We start from the raw sequence: 22,428 nt of genomic DNA, 5'->3' as shown, positions 1-22,428 counted from the left end.
CTTCCCAAATATAGTGCCACATGGGAAGCCCTCTGTATTGAAGTGGTTGGACCCCCCGCACTATGGAGATCGCCATTACCTCTATTATTGACAATCCGGACTAGGCGAGCATCTTAATCTTGCCCATCAACAGACTGGATTCTGCGCTATCCTCCTCCTCGAGGCTCCGAGGACGCCAGCTGTGGCGTTTCTTCAATGGAGCGCTTGAAAATTCGGGGAGGCCCATTCGGACTGGGTCAGGAAGAGCGACGTCGTCAATATAGAACCATTCGGAGGGCCACTCTTCGGAAGCCTTCTTCGGCGTGCCGGACAGGTATCCGGTCCCGGCGATACGCCACACTTCGGCTCCTCCCACTTCGAATATTAACCCACCTTGATTACGAGGGACGAGGCAGAATAGTTTTCTCCATAAATCAAAATGGGCCTTGCAGCCTAGGAATAGCTCGCAAAGAGCAACATAACCCGCGATATGCAAGATGGAGGCGGGAGTGAAACTGTGCAGTTGGAGGCCATAATACTCCAGAAGCCCTCGGAGGAAGGGATGGATTGGAAATCCGATGCCTCTTAGCAAAAAGGGAATGAAGCATACTTGTTCCCCCTGGACAGATTGGGGAAGTTCTCCGCCTTAACCCTGCCATTGAAGGACGTCAGCCCTGCTCGGACGGGGACTAGATCCACGGGAGGAAGAAAACCCTGTTTTTGGAGCTTCGATAGCTGACTGTGAGATACGGAGCATCTCTCCCAATTGCCCTTTTCGGAGCCGTGGGGATGAGAGCAAGAGCTGGGAGCGTTAGCCATGTTGGGGTGGTTCCACCTAGCAAGCTCTGAGGATTTTTCCACGGGGTGTGGAATGGATCTGAGATCTATTCTCGTTAAATAGGCACCTTTCTTGTATGGTCAGGGTGGTATGTGCAAGAATACCCCGACCTATCGTATTCACTAGACACGTGGAAGCTGAAGTGAGGAAGGCGTGGAAGCTGAGGGGTACGACATTAAATCGAAAGCCGAATACATCACTTTGAAGTCATCGAAGGAGGAACCCACCTTGCAATGCCGAAGACTATCTGCGCGCCGGACACCTCGTCATTGAAGTCTGGTTCAGGGGCTACTGAGGGAGTCCTAGACTAAGGGGTCCTCGGGCGTCCGACCTATTAGACATGGGCTGAACTAATGGGCTGTGAAGACACAAGGACCGAAGACTCTACCCGTGTCCGGCTGGGACTCCCCTTGGAGTGGAAGGCAAGCTTGGCGTCCAAATATGAAGATTCATTCCCATGTAACCGACCTTATGTAAGCCTAGATCCCTCCGGTGTCTATATAAACTAGAGGGCTAGGTCCGTAGACATATATCCTCATAATCATAGTCAGACAGGCTAGACTTTTAGGGTTTGGCCATTATGGTCTTGTGGTAGATCAACTCTTGTAATACTCATATTCATCAAGATCAATCAAGTAGGAAGTAGGGTATTACCTCCATAGAGAGGGCCCGAACCTGGGCAAACATTGTGTCCCCTATCTCTTGTTACCATCGACCTTAGACGCACAGTTCGGGGCCCCCTACCCGAGATCTGCCGGTTTTGACACCAACCCCCCCACCCCCAAACCTGTTCCAATTTGGCCTCCTGCCCAAGGGGGGCACCCCAGCCCCTTATGGGCTGGTGTGCTTCCTTCTTATGGCCCATAACTTCTCCCGAGGGGTTCCGGTAACCTCCCGGTACTCTGGAAAAATGCCCGAACCACTCGGAACCATTCCAATGTACAAACATAGGCTTCCAATATATCGATCTTTATGTCTCGACCATTTCAAGACTCCTCGTCATGCCCGTGATCACATCTGGGACTCCGAACAACCTTCCGTTCATCAAAACACATAAACTCATAACACCGATCGTCACTGAACGTTAAGCGTGTGGACCCTACGGGTTCGAGAACTATGTAGACATGACCGAGACTCAATTCCGGTCAATAACCAATAGCGGAACCTGGATGCTCATATTGGTTCCTACATATCCTACGAAGATCTTTATCGGTCAAACCGCATAACAACATACGTTGTTCCCTTTGTCATCGGTATGTTACTTGCCCGAGATTCGATCGTCGGTGTGTTAATACCTAGTTCAATCTCGTTTCGGGCAAGTCTCTTTGCTCGTTCTGTAATGCATCATCCCGCAACTAACTCATTAGTCACAATGCTTGCAAGGCTTATAGTGATGTGCATTACCGAGAGGGCCCGGAGACACCTCTCCGATACTCAGAGTGACAAATCCTAATTTCGATCTATGCGAACTCAACAAACACCATTGGAGACAGCTGTAGAGCACCTTTATAATCACCCAGTTACGTTGTGACGTTTGGTTGCACACAAAGTGTTCCTCCGATATTCCGGAGTTGCATGATCTCATAGTCATAGGAACATGTATAAGTTATGGAGAAAGCAATAGCAACAAACTAAACGATCATCGTGCTAAGCTAACGGATGGGTCAAGTCAATCACATCATTCTCTAATGATGTGATCCCATTAATCAAATGACAACTTATGTCTATGGTTAGGAAATATAACCATCATTGATTCAACGAGCTAGTCAAGTAGAGGCAAACTAGTGACACTCTGTTTGTCTATGTATTCATACATGCACTAAGTTTCCGCTTAATACAATTCTAGCATGAATAATAAACATTAATCATGATATAAGGAAATATAAATAACAACATTATTATTGCCTCTAGGGCATATTTCCTTCAGTCTCCCACTTGCACTAGAGTCAATAATCTAGTTCACATCGCCATGTTATTTAACACCAATAGTTCATATCACCATGTGATTAGTTCACATCGTCATGTGACTAATACCCAAAGGGTTTTACTAGACTCAATAATCTAGTTCACATCGGTATGTGATTAACACCCAAAGAGTGATCATGTTTTGCTTGTGAGAGAAATTTAGTCAACGGGTCTGCCACATTCAGAGTCGTATGTATTTTGCAAATTTTCTATGTCTACAATTCTTTGCACGGAGCTACTCTAGCTAATTGCTCCCACTTTCAATATGTATCTAGATCGAGACTTAGAGTCATCCAGATTGGTGTCAAAGCTTGCATTGATGTAACTCTTTACGACGAACTCTTCGTCACCTCCATAACCGAGAAACATTTCCTTATTCCACTAAGGATATTTTTGACCGCTGTCCAGTGATCCACTCCTGGATCACTATTGTACCCTCTTGCCAAACTTATGGTGAGGTACACAATAGGTTTGGTACACAACATAGCATACTTTATAGAACCTATGACTGAGGCATAGGGAATGACTTTTCATTCTCTTTCTATTTTCTGCCATGGTCGGGTTTTGAGTCTTTACTCAACTTCACACCTTGCAACATAGGCAAGAACTCCTTCTTTGACTTTTCCATTTTGAACTACTTCAAAATCTTGTCAAGGTATGTACTCATTGAAAATATATCAAGCGTCTTGATCTATCTCTATAGATCTTGATGCTTAATATGTAAGTAGCTTCGCCAAGGTCTTTCTTTGAAAAACTCCTTTCAAATAGTCCTTTATGCTTTTCAGATAATTCTACATTATTTCCGATCAACAATATGTCATTCACATATACTTATCAGAAATGTTGTAGTGCTCCCACTCACTTTCTTGTAAATACATGCTTCACCATAGGTCTGTATAAAACCATATGCTTTGATCACTTTATCAAAGAATATATTCCAACTCCGAGATGCTTGCACCAGTCCATAGATGGACCACTGGAGCTTGCTCACTTTGTTATCACCTTTAGGATTGACAAAACCTTCTTGTTGCATCATATACAACTCTTCTTTAAGAAATCCATTGAGGAATGAAGTTTTAACATCCATTTGCCAGATTTCATAAAATGTGGCAATTGCTAACATGATTCGGACAGACTTAAGCATCGCTACGAGTGAGAAAATCTCATCGTAGTCAACATCTTGAACTTGTCGAAAACCTTTTGCGACAATTTGAGCTTTGTAGATAGTAACACTACTATCAGTGTCCGTCTTCCTCTTAAAAATCCATTTATTCCTAATGGCTCACCGATCAATGGGCAAGTCAATCAAAGTCCATACTTTGTTCTAATACATGTATCTCATCTCAGATTTCATGGCTTCAAGCCATTTCGTGGAATCTGGGCTCATCATCGCTTCATCATAGTTCGTAGGTTCGTCATGGTCAAGTAACATGACCTCCAGAACAGGATTACCGTACCACTCTGGTGCGGAACGTATTCTGGTTGACCTACGAGGTTCGGTAGTAACTTGATCTGAAGGTTCATGATCATCATCATTAACTCCTCACTAATTGGTGTAGGAATCACTAGAACTGATTTCTGTGATGAACTACTTTCCAATTCGGGAGAAGGTACAATTACCTCATCAAGTTTTACATTCCTCCCAATCACTACTTTTGAGATAAACTTCTTCTCTAGAAAGGATCCATTCTTAGCAACGAATATCTTGCCTTCGGATCTGTGATAGAAGGTGTACCCATCAGTTTGCTTTGGGTATCCTATGAAGACGTGTTTCTCTGATTTGGGTTCGAGCTTATCAGGTTGAAACTTTTTCACATAAGCATCATAGCCCCAAACTTTAAGAAACGACAGCTTAGGTTTCTTGCTAAACCACAGTTCATATGGTGTCGTCTCAACGGATTTAGATGGTATCCTATTTAACGAGAATGCAACTGTCTCTAATGCATAACCCTAAAACAATAGTGATAAATCGGTAAGAGACATCATAGATTGCACCATATCTAATAAAGTACGGTTATGACGTTCGGACACACCATTACGCTGTGGTGTTCCAGGTGGCGTGAGTTGCGAAACTATTCTGCATTGTTTCAAATAAAGTCCAAACTCGTAACTCAAATATTCTCCTCCACGATCAGATCGCAGAAACTTTACTTCTTGTTACGATGATTTTCCACTTCACTCTGAATTTTTTGAACTTTTCAAATGTCAGACTTATGTTTCATCAAGTAGATATACCCATATCTGCTCAAATCATCTGTGAAGATCAGAAAATAATGATAAACGCCGCGGGCCTCAACACTCATCGGATTGCATACATCAGTATATATTATTTCCAATAAGTCAGTTGCTTGCTCCATTGTTCCAGAGAACGGAGTTTTAGTCATCTTGCCCACGAGGCATGGTTTGGAAGCATCAAATGATTCATAATCAAGTGATTCCAAAAGCCCATCAGCATGGAGTTTCTTCATGCGCTTTACACCAATATGACCTAAACGACAGTGTCACATATAAGTTGCACTATAATTATTAACTTTGCATCTTTTGGCTTCAGTATTATGAATATGTGTATAACTACGATCGAGATTTAATAGAGCATTCACCTTGGGTGCATAACCTCAGAAGGTTTTATTCATGTAAACAGAATAACAATTATCCTTGACTTAAATGAATAACCGTATTGCAATAAACATGATCCAATCATATCATGCTTTACGCAAACACCAAATAACATTTATTTTTAGGTTCAACACTAATCCCGAAGGTAAAGGGAGTGTGCGATGGTGATCTTATCAACCTTGGAATCACTTCCAACTCACATCATCACCTCGCCCTTAACTAGTCTCTGTTTATTTTGCAACTCCTGTTTCGAGTTACTACTCTTAGTAACTGAACCAGTATCAAATACTGAGGTGTTGTTATAAACACTAGTAAAGTACACATCAATAACATGTATATCAAATATATACTTTTGTTCACTTTGCCATCCTTCTTATCTGCCAAGTATCTAGGGCAGTTCCACTTCCAGTGACCATTTCCTTTGCAGTAGAAGCACTCAGTTCCAGGCCTGGGTCTAGCTTTGAGCTTCTTCATGGGAGTGGCAACTTGCTTGCCTTTCTTCTTTGAAGTTCCTCTTTCTTTCTCTTTGCCCTTTTCTTGAAACTAGTGGTCTTGTTAACCATCAACACTTGATGCTATTTCTTGATTTCTACCTTCACCGATTTCAGCATCGCGAAGAGCTTGGGAATTACTTTTGCCATCCCTTGCATATTATAGTTCATCACTAAGTTCTAGTAACTTGGTGATAGTGACTACAGAACTTTATCAACTACTATCTCATCCGGAATATTAACTCCCACTTGATTCAAGCAATTGTAGTACCCAGACAATCTGAGCACATGCTCACTGGTTGAGCTATTCTCCTCCACATTGTAGGCAAAGTACTGTCAGAGGTCTCATACCTCTCGACACGGGCATGAGTATGAAATACCAATTTCAACTCTTAGAACATCTTATATGTTCCATGGCGTTCAAAACGTTTTTGAAGTCCTGGTTCAAAGCCGTAAAGCATGGTGCACTAAACTATTAAGTAGTCATCATACCGAGCTTTGTCAAACGTTCATAACGTGTGCATCTCCTCCTGCAATAGGTCTGTCACCTAGCGGTGCATCAAGGACATAATTCTTCTGTGCAGCAATGAGGATAATCCTCAGATCACGGACCCAGTCTGCATCATTGCTACTATCATCTTTCAACTTATTTTTCTCTAGGAACATATCAAAAAAAATAAAGGGGGAGGTACATCGCAAGCTATTGATCTACAACATAGATATGCAAATACTATCAGGACTTAGTTCACGATAAATTAAAGTTCAATTAATCATATTACTTAAGAACTCCCACTTAGATAGACATCCCTCTAGTCATCTAAATGATCATGTGATCCAAATCAACTAAACCATGTCCGATCATCACGTGAGATGGAGTAGTTTTCAATGGTGAACATCACTATGTTGATCATATCTACTATATGATTCACGCTCGACCTTTCGATCTCCAGTGTTCCGAGGCCATATCTGCATATGCTAGACTTATCAAGTTTAACCCGAGTATTCCGCGTGTGCAAAACTGGCTTGCACCCCTTGTATGTGAATGCAGAGCTTATCACACCCAATCATCACATGGTGTCTCGGCACGACGAACTATCGCAACGGTGCATACTCAGGGAGAACACTTATACCTTGAAATTTAGTGAGAGATCATCTTATAATGCTACCGCTGAACTAAGAAAAAAAAGATACATAAAGGATAAACATCACATGCAATCAAAATATGTGACATGATATGGCCACCATCATCTTGTGCCTTTGATCTCCATCTCCAAAACACCGTCATGATCTCTATCATCACTGGCATGACACCATGATCTCCATCATCTTGATCTCTATCAACGTGTCGTCACATGGTCGTCTCACCAACTATTGCTTTTGCAACTATTGCTATCGTGTAGCGATAAAGTAAAGCAATTATATGGCGCTTGCATCTTATGCACTAAAGGGACAACCATAAGGCTCCTGCCAGTTGCCGATAACTTTAACAAAACATGATCATCTCATACAACAATTTATATCTCATCACGTCTTGACCATATCACATCACAACATGCCCTGCAAAAACAAGTTAGACGTCCTCTACTTTGTTGTTGCAAGTTTTACATGGCTGCTATGGGTTGAGCAAGAACCGTTCTTACCAACGCATCAAAAACCACAACGCGGTATAGTGATTGCTTTTTGATCTTCAGAAAGAACCCTGTTCATTGAATCGATTCAACTAAACTTGGAGAAACAGACACCCACTAGCCACCTGTGTGCGAAGCACGTCGGTAGAACCAGTCTCGTGTAAGCGTACGCGTAATGTCGGTTTGAGCTGCTTCATCCAACAATACCGCCGAATCAAGAATCAACTAGTGACGACAAGCAATATGTATATACCCACGCCCACAACTCCTTGATACGTCTCCAACGTATCTATAATTTTTGATTGCTCCATGCTATATTATCTACTGTTTTGGACATTATTGGGCTTTATTGTCCACTTTTATATTATTTTTGGGACTAACCTATTAACCGAAGGCCCAGCCCAGAATTGCTGTTTTTTGCCTATTTCAGAGTTTTGCAGAAAAGGAATATCAAACGGAGTCCAAACGGAATGAAACCTTCGGGAACGTGATTTTTGGAACGAACATGATCCAGGAGACTTGGACCCTACGTCAAGAAATAAAGGAGGAAGACACGAGGTAGGGGGCGCGCCTACCCCCCTAGGCGTGCCCTCCACCCTCGTGGGCCCCTTGTTGCTCCACCGACGTACTCCTTCCTCCTATATATACCTGCGTACCCCCAAACGATCAAATACGGAGCCAAAAACCTAATTCCACCGCCGCAACCTTCTGTATCCACGAGATCCCATCTTGGAGCATGTTTCGAAGCTCCGCTAGAGGGGGCATCCATCACGGAGGGCTTCTACATCAACACCATAGCCTCTCCGATGAAGTGTGAGTAGTTTAACCTTCGGGTCCATAGTTATTAGCTAGATGGCTTCTTCTCTCTTTTTTGATCTCAATACCATGTTCTCCCCCTCTCTTGTGGAGATCTATTTGATGTAATCTTGTTTTTGCGGTGTGTTTGTTGAGACCGATGAATTGAGGGTTTATGATCAAGATTATCTATGAAAAATATTTGAATCTTCTCTGAATTCTTTTATGTATGATTGGTTATCTTTGCAAGTCTCTTCGAATTATCAGTTTGGTTTGGCCTACTAGATTGATCTTTCTTGCAATGGGAGAAGTGCTTAGCTTTGAGTTCAATCTTGCGGTGTCCTTTCCCAGTGACAGTAGGGGTAGCAAGGCACGTATTGTATTGTTGCCATCGAGGATAACAAGATGGGTTTTTTATCATATTGCATGAATTTATCCCTCTACATCATGTCATCTTGCTTAAGGCGTTACTCTGTTTTCATGAACTTAATACTCTAGATGCATGCTGGATAGCGGTCGATGAGTGGAGTAATAGTAGTAGATGCAGGCAGGAGTCAGTCTACTTGTCTCAGATGTGATGCCTATATACATGATCATACCTAGATATTCTCATAACTATGCTCAATTCTGTCAATTGCTCAACAGTAATTCGTTCACCCACCATAAAATACTTATGCTCTTGAGAGAAGCCACTAGTGAAACCTATGGCCCCCGGGTCTATCTTCATCATATTAATCTTCCAATACTTAGTTATTTCCTTTGCTTTTTTACTTTGCTTTTATTTTACTTTGCATCTTTATCACAAAAATACCAAAAATATTATTCTATTATATCAATCACATGTCACTCTCGTAAGTGACTGTGAAGGGATTGACAACCCCTTATCGTGTTGGTTGCGAGGAGTTATTTGTTTTGTGAAGGTACGAGGGACTCGCGCGTAGCCTCCTACTGGATTGATACCTTGGTTCTCAAAAACTGAGGGAAATACTTATGGTACTTTGCTGCATCATCCTTTCCTCTTCAAGGAAATCCAACGCAGTGCTCAAGAGGTAGCAAGAAGATTTCTGGCACCGTTGCCGGGGAGGTTCGCGCAAGTCAATATTTGACTCCCAACAACGAGCCATTTTTGGCGCCGTTGCCGGGGAGTCTACGCAAAAGTCAACATACCAAGTACCCATCACAACTCTTATCTCCCACATTACATTATTTGCCATTTGCCTCTCGTTTTCCTCTCCCCCACTTCACCCTTGCCGTTTTATTCGCTCTCTCTCTCTCTATCCTCCCTCTCTTTCTCTATTTGCCTCTTTTTGCCTGCTTGCTTTTTGTTTGCTTGTGTGTTGGATCGCTTGCTTGTCATGGTGGCTCAAGATAACACCAAATTGTGTGACTTTACCAATACCAATAACAATGATTTTATTAGCACTCCGATTGCTCCTCTTACCGATGTTGAATCTTGTGAAATTAATGCCGCTTTGCTAAATCTTGTCATGAAAGATCCGTTTTCCGACCTTCCTAGTGAAGATGCCGCTACCCATCTAAATAGCTTCATTGATTTGTGTGATATGCAAAAGAAGAAAGATGTGGACAACGATATTGTTAAGTTGAAGCTATTTCCTTTTTTGCTTAGAGATTGTGCTAAAGCTTGGTTTTCGTCTTTGCCTAAAAATAGTATTGATTCTTGGAACAAGTGCAAATATGCTTTTATCTCTAAGTATTTTCCTCCCGCTAAGATCATCTCCCTTAGAAACGATATTATGAATTTTAAGCAACTTGATCATGAACATGTTGCACAAGCTTGGGAGAGGATGAAATTAATGATACGTAATTGCCCTACTCATGGTTTGAATTTGTGGATGATTATACAAAATTTTTATGCCGGATTGAATTTTGCTTCTAGAAATCTTTTAGATTCAGCCGCGGGAGGCACTTTTATGGAAATCACTTTAGGAGAAGCTACTAAACTCCTAGATAATATTATGGTTAATTATTCTCAATGGCATACTGAAAGATCTACTAATAAAAAGGTGCATGCGATAGAAGAAATTAATGTTTTGAGTGGAAAGATGGATGAACTTATGAAATTATTTGCTAGTAAGAGTGTTTCTTCTGATCCTAATGATATGCCCTTGTCTACTTTGATTGAGAACAATAATGAATCTATGGATGTGAATTTTGTTGGTAGGAATAATTTTGGTAACAACGCGTATAGAGGAAACTTTAATCCTAGGCCTTATCCTAGTAATCCCTCTAATAATTATGGAAATTCCTACAACAACTCTTATGGAAATTTCAATAAGATGCCCTCTGAATTTGAGAATAGTGTTAAGGAATTTATGAATTCGCAAAAGAATTTCAATGCTTTGCTTGAAGAGAAATTGCTTAAAGTTGATGATTTGGCTAGGAACGTTGATAGAATTTCTCTTGATGTTGATTCTTTAAAGCTTAGATCTATTCCTCCTAAGCATGATATCAATGAGTCTCTCAAAGCCATGAGAATTTCCATTGATGAGTGCAAAGAAAGAACCGCTAGGATGCGTGCTAAGAAAGATGCCTTTATAAGAGCGTGTTCTTCTAGTTCCTATGAAAATAAAGATGAAGATCTAAAAGTTATTGATGTGTCCCCTATTAAATCTTTGTTTTGCAATATGAATCTTGATAATGATGGGACTGAATATGATCCACCTTTACCTAGAAGGCGTTCCAAAAATTCGGAGTTTTTAGATCTTGATGCTAAATTTGATGAAAGTGGGATTGAAGAAATTAAAACCCTAGATGTTGCTAAACCCACTATTTTGGATTTCAAGGAATTTAATTATGAAAATTGCTCTTTGATTGATTGTATTTCCTTGTTGCAATCCGTGCTAAATTCTCCTCATGCTTATAGTCAAAATAAAGCGTTTACTAAACATATCGTTGATGCCTTGATGCAATCTTATGAAGAAAAACTTGAGTTGGAAGTTTCTATCCCTAGAAAACTTTATGATGAGTGGGAACCAACTATTAAAATTAAGATTAAAGATCATGAGTTCTATGCTTTATGTGATTTGGGTGCTAGTGTTTCCACGATTCCAAAGACTTTGTGTGATTTGTTAGGTTTCCGTGATTTTGATGATTGCTCTTTAAACTTGCACCTTGCGGATTCCACTATTAAGAAACCAATGGGAAGAATCAATGATGTTCTTATTGTCGCAAATAGGAATTATGTGCCCGTAGATTTTATTGTTCTTGACATAGATTGCAATCCTTCATGTCCTATTATTCTTGGTAGACCTTTCCTTAGAACGATTGGTGCAATTATTGATATGAAGGAAGGAAATATTAGATTCCAATTTCCGTTAAGGAAAGGCATGGAACACTTTCCTAGAAAGAAAATTAAATTACCTTATGAATCTATTATGAGAGCCACTTATGGATTGCCTACCAAAGATGGCAATACCTAGATCTATCCTTGCTTTTTATGCCTAGCTAGGGGCGTTAAACGATAGCGCTTGTTGGGAGGCAACCCAATTTTATTTTTATTCCTTGCTTTTTGCTCCTGTTTAGTAATAAATAATTTACCTAGCCTCTGTTTTGGTTGTGTTTTTTGTGTTTAATTAGTGTTTGTGCCAAGTAAAACCGTTGAGAAGACTTGGGGAAAGTCTTGTTATCTTGCTGTTAAAAACAGAAACTTTAGCGCTCACGAGAACTGCTGCCATTTTTATTTGGAAAGTTATATTTAGTTAATTATTTTTGCATATGATTAATATATAATTTCTCACGTCCAGAAATTTATTTTAGAATTTTTGGGGTTCCAGATCTTGCGCTAGCTACAGATTACTACAGACTGTTCTGTTTTTGACAGATTCTGTTTTTCGTGTGTTGTTTGCTTATTTTGATGAATCTATGGCTAGTAAAATAGTTTATAAACCATAGAGAAGTTGGAATACAGTAGGTTTAACACCAATATAAATAAATAATGATTTCATTGCAGTACCTTGAAGTGGTCTTTTGTTTTCTTTCGCTAACGGAGCTCACGAGATTTTCTACTTTAAGTTTTGTGTTGTGAAGTTTTCAAGTTTTGGATAAAGATTTGATGGATTATGGAACAAGGAGTGGCAAGAGCCTAAGCTTGGGGATGCCCATGGCACCCCCAAGATAATCTAAGGACACCTAAAAGCCAAAGCTTGGGGATGCCCCGAAAGGCATCCCCTCTTTCATCTACTTCCATCGGTAACTTTACTTGGAGCTATATTTTTATTCACCACATGATATGTGTTTTGTTTGGAGCGTCTTGTATGATTTGAGTCTTTGCTTTTTATTTACCACAATCATCCTTTCTGTACACACCTTTTGAGAGAGCCATACATGATTTGGAATTTGTTAGAATACTCTATGTGCTTCACTTATATCTTTTGAGTTATATAGTTTTGCTCTAGTACTTCACTTATATCTTTTAGAGCACGGTGGTGGATTTGTTTTATAGAAACTATTGATCTCTCATGCTTCACTTAGATTATTTTGAGAGTCTTAAATAGCATGGTAATTTGCTTAAATAATCCTAATATGCTAGGTATTCAAGATTAGTAAAAAATTTCTTATGAGTGTTTTGAATACTAAGAGAAGTTTGATGCTTGATGATTGTTTTGAGATATGGAGGTAATAATATCAAAGTCGTGCTAGTTGAGTAGTTGTGAATTTGAGAAATGCTTGTGTTGAAGTTTGCAAGTCCCGTAGCATGCACGTATGGTAAACGTTATGTAACAAATTTGAAACATGAGGTGTTCTTTGATTGTCCTCCTTATGAGTGGCGGTCGGGGACGAGCGATGGTCTTTTCCTACCAATCTATCCCCCTAGGAGCATGCGCGTAGTGCTTGGTTTTTGATGACTTGTAGATTTTTGCAATAAGTATGTGAGTTCTTTATGACTAATGTTGAGTCCATGGATTATACGCACTCTCACCCTTCCATCATTGCTAGCCTCTTCGGTACCGTGCATTGCCCTTTCTCACATTGAGAGTTGGTGCAAACTTCGCCGGTGCATCCAAACCCCGTGATATGATACGCTCTTTCACACATAAACCTCCTTATATCTTCATCAAAACAGCCACCATACCTACCTATTATGGCATTTCCATAGCCATTCCGAGATATATTGCCATGTAACTTTCCACCATTCCGTTTATTATGACACATTCATCATTGTCATATTGCTTAGCATGATCATGTAGTTGACATAGTATTTGTGGCAAAGCCACCATTCATAATTCTTTCATACATGTCACTCTTGGTTCATTGCATATCCCGGTACACCGCCGGAGGCATTCATATAGAGTCATCTTTTGTTCTAGCATCAAGTTGTAATCATTGAGTTGTAAATAAATAGAAGTGTGATGATCATCATTTTCTAGAGCATTGTCCCAAGTGAGGAATTAAAAAAGGGGGAGAGAAAGGCCATAAAAAAAGAGAAGGCCCAAAAAAAGAGAGAGAAAAAGAGAGAAGGGACAATGCTATTATCCTTTGCCACACTTGTGCTTCAAAGTAGCACCATAATCTTCATGATAGAGAGTCTTTTGTTTTGTCACTTTCATATACTAGTGGGAATTTTTCATTATAGAACTTGGCTTGTATATTCCAACAATGGGCCTCCTCAAGTGCCCTAGGTCTTCGTGAGCAAGAAAGTTGGATGCACACCCACTTAGTTTCTTTTGTTGAGCTTTCATACATTTATAGCTCTAGTGCATCCGTTGCATGGCAATCCCTACTCCTTGCATTAACATCAATCGATGGGCATCTCCATAGCCCATTGATTAGCCTCGTTGATGTGAGACTTTCTCCTTTTTTGTCTTCTCCACATAACCCCCATCATCATATTCTATTCCACCCATAGTGCTATGTCCATGGCTCGCGCTCATATATTGCGTGAAAGTTTATAGGTTTGAGATTACTAAAGTATGAAACAATTGCTTGGCTTGTCATCGGGGTTGTGCATGATGAGAGCATTCTTGTGTGACGAAAATGGAGCATGACTAAACTATATGATTTTGTAGGGATGAACTTTCTTTGGCCATGTTATTTTGAGAAGACATAATTGCTTAGTTAGTATGCTTGAAGTATTATTATTTTTATGTCAATATGAACTTTTATCTTGAATCTTTCGGATCTGAATATTCATACCACAATTAAGAAGAACTACATTAAAATTATGCCAAGTAGCACTCCGCATCAAAATTATCTTTTTTATCATTTACCTACTCGAGGACGAGCAGGAATTAAGCTTGGGGATGCTTGATACGTCTCCAACATATCTATAATTTTTGATTGCTCCATGTTATATTATCTACTGTTTTGGACATTATTGGGCTTTATTATCCACTTTTATATTATTTTTGGGATTAACCTATTAACCGGAGGCCAACCTAGAATTGTTGTTTTTTGCCTATTTCAGAGTTTCGCAGAAAAGGAATATCAAACGGAGTCCAACCGGAATGAAACCTTCGGGAACATGATTTTCGGAACGAACATGATCCAGGAGACTTGGACCCTACGTCAAGAAATAAAGGAGGAAGCCACGAGGTAGGGGGCGCGCCTACCCCCCCCAGGCGCGCCCTCCACCCTCGTGGGCCCCCTGTTGCTCCACCGATGTACTCCTTCCTCCTATATATACCTACGTACCCCCAAACGATCAGATACGGAGCCAAAAACCTAATTCCACCACCGCAACCTTCTGTATCCACGAGATCCCATCTTGGGGCCTGTTTCGGAGCTCCGCCAGAGGGGGCATCCATCACGGAGGGCTTCTACATCAACACCATAGCCTCTCCGATGAAGTGTGAGTAGTTTACCTCAAACCTTCGGGTCCATAGTTATTAGCTACATGGCTTCTTCTCTCTTTTTTGATCTCAATACCATGTTCTCCCCCTCTCTCGTGGAGATCTATTCGATGTAATCTTGTTTTTGCGATGTGTTTGTTGAGACCGATGAATTGAGGGTTTATGATCAAGATTATCTATGAAAAATATTTGAATCTTCTCTGAATTCTTTTATGTATGATTGGTTATCTTTGCAAGTCTCTTCGAATTATCAGTTTGGTTTGGCCTACTAGATTGATCTTTCTTGCAATGGGAGAAGTGCTTAGCTTTGGGTTCAATCTTGCGGTGTCCTTTCCCAGTGACAGTAGGGGCAGCAAGGCACGTATTGTATTGTTGCCATCGAGGATAACAAGATGGGGTTTTTATCATATTGCATGAATTTATCCCTCTACATCATGTCATCTTGCTTAAGGCGTTACTCTGTTTTCATGAACTTAATACTCTAGATGCATGCTGGATAGCGGTCGATGAGTGGAGTAATAGTAGTAGATGCAGGCAGGAGTCGGTCTACTTGTCTCGAACGTGATGCCTATATACATGATCATACCTAGATATTCTCATAACTATGCTCAATTCTGTCAATTGCTCAACAGTAATTCGTTCACCCACCGTAAAATACTTATGCTCTTGAGAGAAGCCACTAGTGAAACCTATGGCCCCCCGGGTCTATCTTCATCATATTAATCTTCCAATACTTAGTTATTTCCTTTGCTTTTTTACTTTGCTTTTATTTTACTTTGCATCTTTATCACAAAAATACCAAAAATATTATTCTATCATATCTATCAGATCTCACTCTCGTAAGTGGCCGTGAAGGGATTGACAACCCCTTATTGCGTTGGTTGTGAGGAGTTATTTGTTTTGTGCAGGTACGAGGGACTTGCGCGTAGCCTCCTACTGGATTGATACCTTGGTTCTAAAAAACTGAGGGAAATACTTACACTACTTTGCTGCATCATCCTTTCCTCTTCAAGGAAATCCAACGCGGTGCTCAAGAGGTAGCACTCCTTTGTGTTCTACTCGTGCATATAACATCTACGCATAGACGTGACTACGATGCCACTGTTGGGGAACGCGGTAATTTCAAAAAAAATTCTATGCACACGTAAGATCATGGTGATGCATAACAAGGAGAGGGGAGAGTTTTGTCCACGTACCCTCGTAGACTGTAAACGGAAGCGTTATGATAACACGGTTGATGTAGTTGTACGTCTTTACGATCGACCGATCCTAGTACTGAAAGGGGACATTTACATCCATGCCCTTAACTTGAACACACTACTCAGTTTTGCCCCTAATTTTTAGGTATGCTCAGTTTTGCCCCTCCGTCATTAGTTTCACTTATAGAAATGACCTTCTGTGTCGTTACCGTCCGGTCAAAGGGCTTTGACCATCCTAAAAAAATAGCAAAAAAATTCAAAAAAAAATTAAAACTTTGTGGGATCAAAGATACTCATGTCTGCAAGGTGTGTACAAATTTTCATGCTGTTCGGACACCCTGGGAGCTCGTGGCAAAGGAAAACATAAATTTTGTACGTATGTGAATAATAAATTCAAAAAATAGAGGAAAAAAAATCAAAAAATAAGAAATTTTGTGGGACTGAAGATACTCAGGTGCGCAAGATGTGTGCACATTTTTGTGGTGTTTGAACATCGTAGGAACTCGTGGAGAAAAAAGCTACTCCCTCCGTCCCATAATATAAGAACGTTTTTTATACTAGTGTAGTATCAAAAATGTTTTTATATTATGGGACGGAGGGAGTAAAATTTAGCTCAAAAAAACTTTGAAAAAATGCACTATTTTGTTTTTTCTCCAGAGCGCCTCGTACGCCATTTGATCACCAAAACTTGCAAGCACCTTGTGCACTCAAGCCTCTTTGAAGCCAAAAAATCAACTTTTTTTGAATTTTGTTGCTATTTTTTTTTTGAATTTACTGTTCATGGGCATAAATTATGTGACGCCCGGATAATTAGACTACAGTAATCCCAAGCTAATGATGCCACGTCACCTCCATTACTGTGGTTAAACTCACGTTGATTCGAACCCGATTCAAATTCAAATTTAAAACATAGGCAAACAACAAAAGTTTCCAAACTTAAAACTAAAATGTTCGGAGTGAACTAAATAATGCAGCGATAATTATGGTGGAGAAACCAAACTTTGATAAAATGTTTAAAGGCTCTAAGATAATTAAAACAGTAGTTAGAACAGTTAAATACGTGCCTATTGAATTTTATAAAATATTAAACTATTTTATTTTTGGTTGAGAGTTAAGGTGGCAGTAGTATATTTATAAGTACAAATTTAGGTGCTAATGTTTTTATAAAACGGTAATAAAAAGGGAACTTAAAATAAAACAGAAAAGAAAATACAAAAGAGAAAAACTAAACAGACAAAAAAAAGAAAAAGAAAAGAGGGGAAGCCCCTGCCCCTGGGCCTAAGACCACAGAGACAGGCCCAGCCGGCCAGGCCCAGCTCTCCTCCCCGGTCGCTCTCCCCTCCCTCCTGTTCCCCTGGTGCGTGTCGCTACAGGGGCACGTCCCCGCCCGACCACCTCGCCGGCGCCAACGCCGGGAGGGGATAAGGCCACCACGATGCCTCGGCCTCCACCCATCTCTCCCACTTGCCCCCCTCTCGCTCGCCTTTGCGCCTCCCCTCCCCCAGATCCACCTCTCCCCTCTCCTCTCGCTCGATCCCGAGCGCGCTCGCCGTCGTTCTCCTCGTCCTCGCGGCCACCGAGGCCCGTTCACCTCGCCGACCTGTCCAACCGCTCCGCCTCCCTCGACTACACCTCCCCGACGAGCCACAAGACGTCGGGCGCCCCCGAACGCTGCCCCGGCCTCGTCTTCCACTTCGGATCCCAGAAGCTCGCCGGCGTCGATCCACTGCACGACAGCTCCTAAACCTCCCACGGGCCTTTCTTGTGCCGTACGGTGAGCCCCTCATCCTCTCCCCTCACCCTCCTGGCCTCTTGAGCTCTCGTAGCCGCCGTTCTCCTTGCGCCTGAACACGTCGCCGTCGACGAGGTCGATGCCGTCATTGTGGCCTTTGACCCGCTCACCCGAGCTCACCGTTGTGCTCCTGGGGTTCCTAGGAGCCCAAAACGCACGCACACGCTCTCTCCCGTGCCTCCTAGCGCTGTCCCCGATGAGCGTCCGAACGCATCGCCGCGGAGCTCGCCGTCGGCAAGGTTCTGGTGACCTTTTGGTCACGGGCTCAAGCCCGTTGCACTCCCCACACCGTGTAGCTACTCCCCAGCCTCTCCGTTTGCTTGATACCGCGCCGTAGCTCCATTTTCGTCGAGCACACGTGCACGCCGCCGCCTCCGCCGCTCGCCGGCGCCGATTCCGGCCAAGTCCGGCGATGCTACGGCCATCACTGCACGCGGTGCTGAGAGCTTGTTCGAATGAGCCTAGCCCCGCTCCTCCCCGAGCCCTGTACGCGTTTTCCGGCGAGATCCGAGCCGTGCCACCGCATCTGGCGTCGCCGGTGTTGAGCCGCCGGCCACGCTGAGCTGGCACACCTGGGGCCACCCCCTGGGTCACTGCCAGTGGGGCCCCTGGCCCCCTGTTGACCTGGCCAACTATGCTGACTGGGCAGCCCCCAGCCACTGACGTGCGGGCCCCCCCCGCATAATCCTCTAATTAAACGTTTTATAAACAAAACTAATTAGTTAACCTAACCAGTCACTGACATGTGGGGCCCAGTAGCTAAATAACCCCTGATTAGTTTGAAATAAGCTCTGTTAAGTAACAGAGGCTGACAGGTGGGTCCCCTGTGCCAGTTTTGACCAGTCAACTGTACTGTTGACTGCTGACGTCACTCCTACGTCATGCTGACGTCATATTTCCTTTTTCTGTTTATTTAAATAATTCCAAAAATTGCTTTAATCTTTGGAAATTCATAGAAAATAAACCGTAACTCGGATGAAAATACTTTCTACATGAAAGTTGCTCAGAACAACGAGACGAATCCGGATACACAGTCCGTTCGTCCGCCGCACACCCCTAACCTATCGAACCCGCAACTTTCCCCCTCCGGCTCCTCTGCCCGAAAACACGAAACACCGGGGATATTTTCCCGGATGTTTCCCCCCTTAACCGGCATCACCTCATACCACGCTAGGGCACGCCTAGCATCGTTACTTGTCTTGTCATGCATCGATATGCATATGTTTACATGGTATTCATTGTTTCTTCCCCCCTCTTCTCTCCGGTAGACTACGAGACCGATGCTGCTGCTGCCCAGTTCGACTACGGAGTTGACGACCCCTCTCTCTTGCCAGAGCAACCAGGCAAGCCCCCCCCCTTGATCACCAGATATCGCCTACTCTTCTCTATACTGCTTGCATTAGAGTAGTGTAGCATGTTACTGCTTTCTGTTATACCTATCCTGATGCATAGCCTGTCCTTGTTACCACTGTTGTTACCTTTACCTGCAATCCTATATGCTTAGTATAGGGTGCTAGTATTCCATCTGTGGCCCTACATTCTTGTCCGTTTGCCGTGCTATACTATCGGGTCGTGATCACTCAGGAGGTGATCACGGGTATATACTATACTTTATACATGATACATGTGGAGACTAAAGTCGGGTCGGCTGGTGGAGCACCCGCGAGTGGATCTTTGAGGCGGAGCGACAGGGCAGGTTGAGACCACCTAGGAGAGAGGTGGGCCTGGCCCTGTTCGGCGTTCGCGGATACTTAACACGCTTAACGAGATCTTGGTATTTGATCTGAGTTGGCTACGAGCTTATACGCACTAACCATCTACGCGGGAGTAGTTATGGGTATCCCGACGTCGTGGTATCAGCCGAAGCACTTCAGACGTCAGCGACGGAGCAGCGCGCGCCGAATTGGACTGGAACGCCACTAGGCTAGGTCTGCTTTCGGCCGCCCACGCAACGTGCAGGTGTGCTCAGGGCGATGGGCCCAGACCCCTACGCGCTTAGGTTTAGACCGGCGTGCTGGCATCTCTGTTGTGCCTAGGTGGGGCTGCGACGTGTTGATCTTCCGCGGCCGGGCATGACCCAGGAAAGTGTGTCCGGCCAAATGGGATCGAGCGTGCTGGGTAAGTTGGTGCACCCCTGCAGGGAAGTTAATCTATTCGAATAGCCGTGATCTTCGGTAATAGGACGACTTGGACTTGTACCTTGACATTATGACAACTAGAACCGGATACTTAATAAAACACACCCTTCCAAGTTCCACAGACAACCCGGTGATCGCTTTTCTACAGGGCGACGAGGAGAGGATCGTCGGGTAGGGTTATGCTATGCGATGCTACTGGAGTTGCTACTTGGAGTTGCTACTTGGAGATGCTACTTGGAGGACTACAATCTACTCTCTTCTACATGCTTCAAGACGGAGGCTGCCAGAAGCGTAGTCTTCGATAGGACTAGCTATCCCCCTCTTATTCTGGCATTCTGCAGTTCAGTCCACCGATTTGGCCCTTTACACATATACCCATGCATATGTAGTGTAGCTCCTTGCTTGCGAGTACTTTGGATGAGTACTCACGGTTGCTTTTCTTCCTCTTTTCCCCTTTCCCTTCTACCTGGTTGTCGCAACCAGATGCTGGAGCCCTGGAGCCAGACACCACCGACGACGACGACCCCTACTACACCGGAGGTGCCTACTACTACGTGCAGCCCGCTGACGACGACCAGGAGTAGTTTAGGAGGATCCCAGGCAGGAGGCATGCGCCTCTTTCGATCTGTATCCCAGTTTGTGCTAGCCATCTTATGGCAACTTGTTTAACTTATGTCTGTACTCAGATATTGTTGCTTCCGCTGACTCGTCTATGATCGAGCACTTGTATTCGAGCCCTCGAGGCCCCTGGCTTGTATTATGATGCTTGTATGACTTATTTTATTTGTAGAGTTGTGTTGTGATATCTTCCCGTGAGTCCCTGATCTTGATCGTACACATTTGCGTGCATATTTAGTGTATGATTGAATCAGGGGCGTCACAAATTATTTTTGTTTTCCTTTGCCACGAGCTCCCGGAGTGTCCAACCAACACCAAAATTTGCACGCGCCTTGCGGACATGACTATCTTTGATCCCCAAAAATTTCAGTTTTTTTATTTTTTTGCTATTTTTTATGGATGGTCAAAGTTCTTTGACTGGACGGTAACAACGCAAAAGGGCATTTCTATAAGTGACACAAACGATGGAGGGGCAAAACTGAGCATACCTAAAAATTAGGGGCAAAACTGAGTTGTGGGTTTGAGCTAGTTGTGGGTTCGAGTTAGGGGCACAACTGGAATTGGCCCTACTGAAAGTACAGCACCTCCGCGATCTGCACACATTCGGCTCGGTGACGTCCCACGAACTCACGATCCAGCAGAGTGTCGAGGGAGTGCTTCGTCAGCACGACGACATGATGACAGTGATGATGATGCTACCAGAACAGGGCTTCGCCTAAGCACCGCTACGATATGACCGAGGTGGATTATGGTGGAGGGGGGCACCGCACACGGCTAAGAGATCAATGATAAAATTTTGGCGCGCCCTAGGGGGGTCCTACTCCCACCGGGAGAAGGATCTCCCCCTTCCCTAGTGGGAGTAAGAGAGGAAGGGAAGGAGGAGTAGGAGAGAAGGAAAGCCCCCCCCCCCCAAACCTATTCCAATTCGGCCTCCTGCCCAAGGGGGGCGCACCAGCCCCTTGTGGGCTGGTGTGCTTCCTTCTTATGGCCCATAAGGCCCATAACTTCTTCCGGGGGGTTCCGGTAACCTCCCGGTACTCCGGAAAAATGCCCGAACCACTCGGAACCATTCGATGTCCAAACATAGGCTTCCAATATATCGATCTTTATGTCTTGACCATTTCGAGACTCCTCGTCATGCCTGTGATCGCATCCGGGACTCTAAACAACCTTCGGTTCATCAAAACACATAAACTCATAATATCGATCGTCACCAAACGTTAAGCGTGCGGACCCTACGGGTTCGAGAACTATGTAGACATGACCGAGACTCACTTCCGGTCAATAACCAATAGCGGAACCTGGATGCTCATATTGGTTCCTACATATTCTATGAAGATCTTTATCGGTCAAACCGCATAACAACATACGTTGTTCCCTTTGTCATCGGTATGTTACTTGCCCGAGATTCGATCGTCGGTATCTCAATACCTAGTTCAATATCATTACCGGCAAGTCTCTTTACTCGTTCCGTAATGCATCATCCTGCAACTAACTCATTAGTCACAATGCTTGCAAGGCTTATAGTGATGTGCATTACCGAGAGGGCCCAGAGGTACC

Source organism: Triticum aestivum, chromosome 1A, assembly GCF_018294505.1.
Source record: "Triticum aestivum cultivar Chinese Spring chromosome 1A, IWGSC CS RefSeq v2.1, whole genome shotgun sequence".
NCBI classification, from domain to species: domain Eukaryota; kingdom Viridiplantae; phylum Streptophyta; class Magnoliopsida; order Poales; family Poaceae; genus Triticum; species Triticum aestivum.
Note: the sequence above shows the minus strand (reverse complement) of the source record.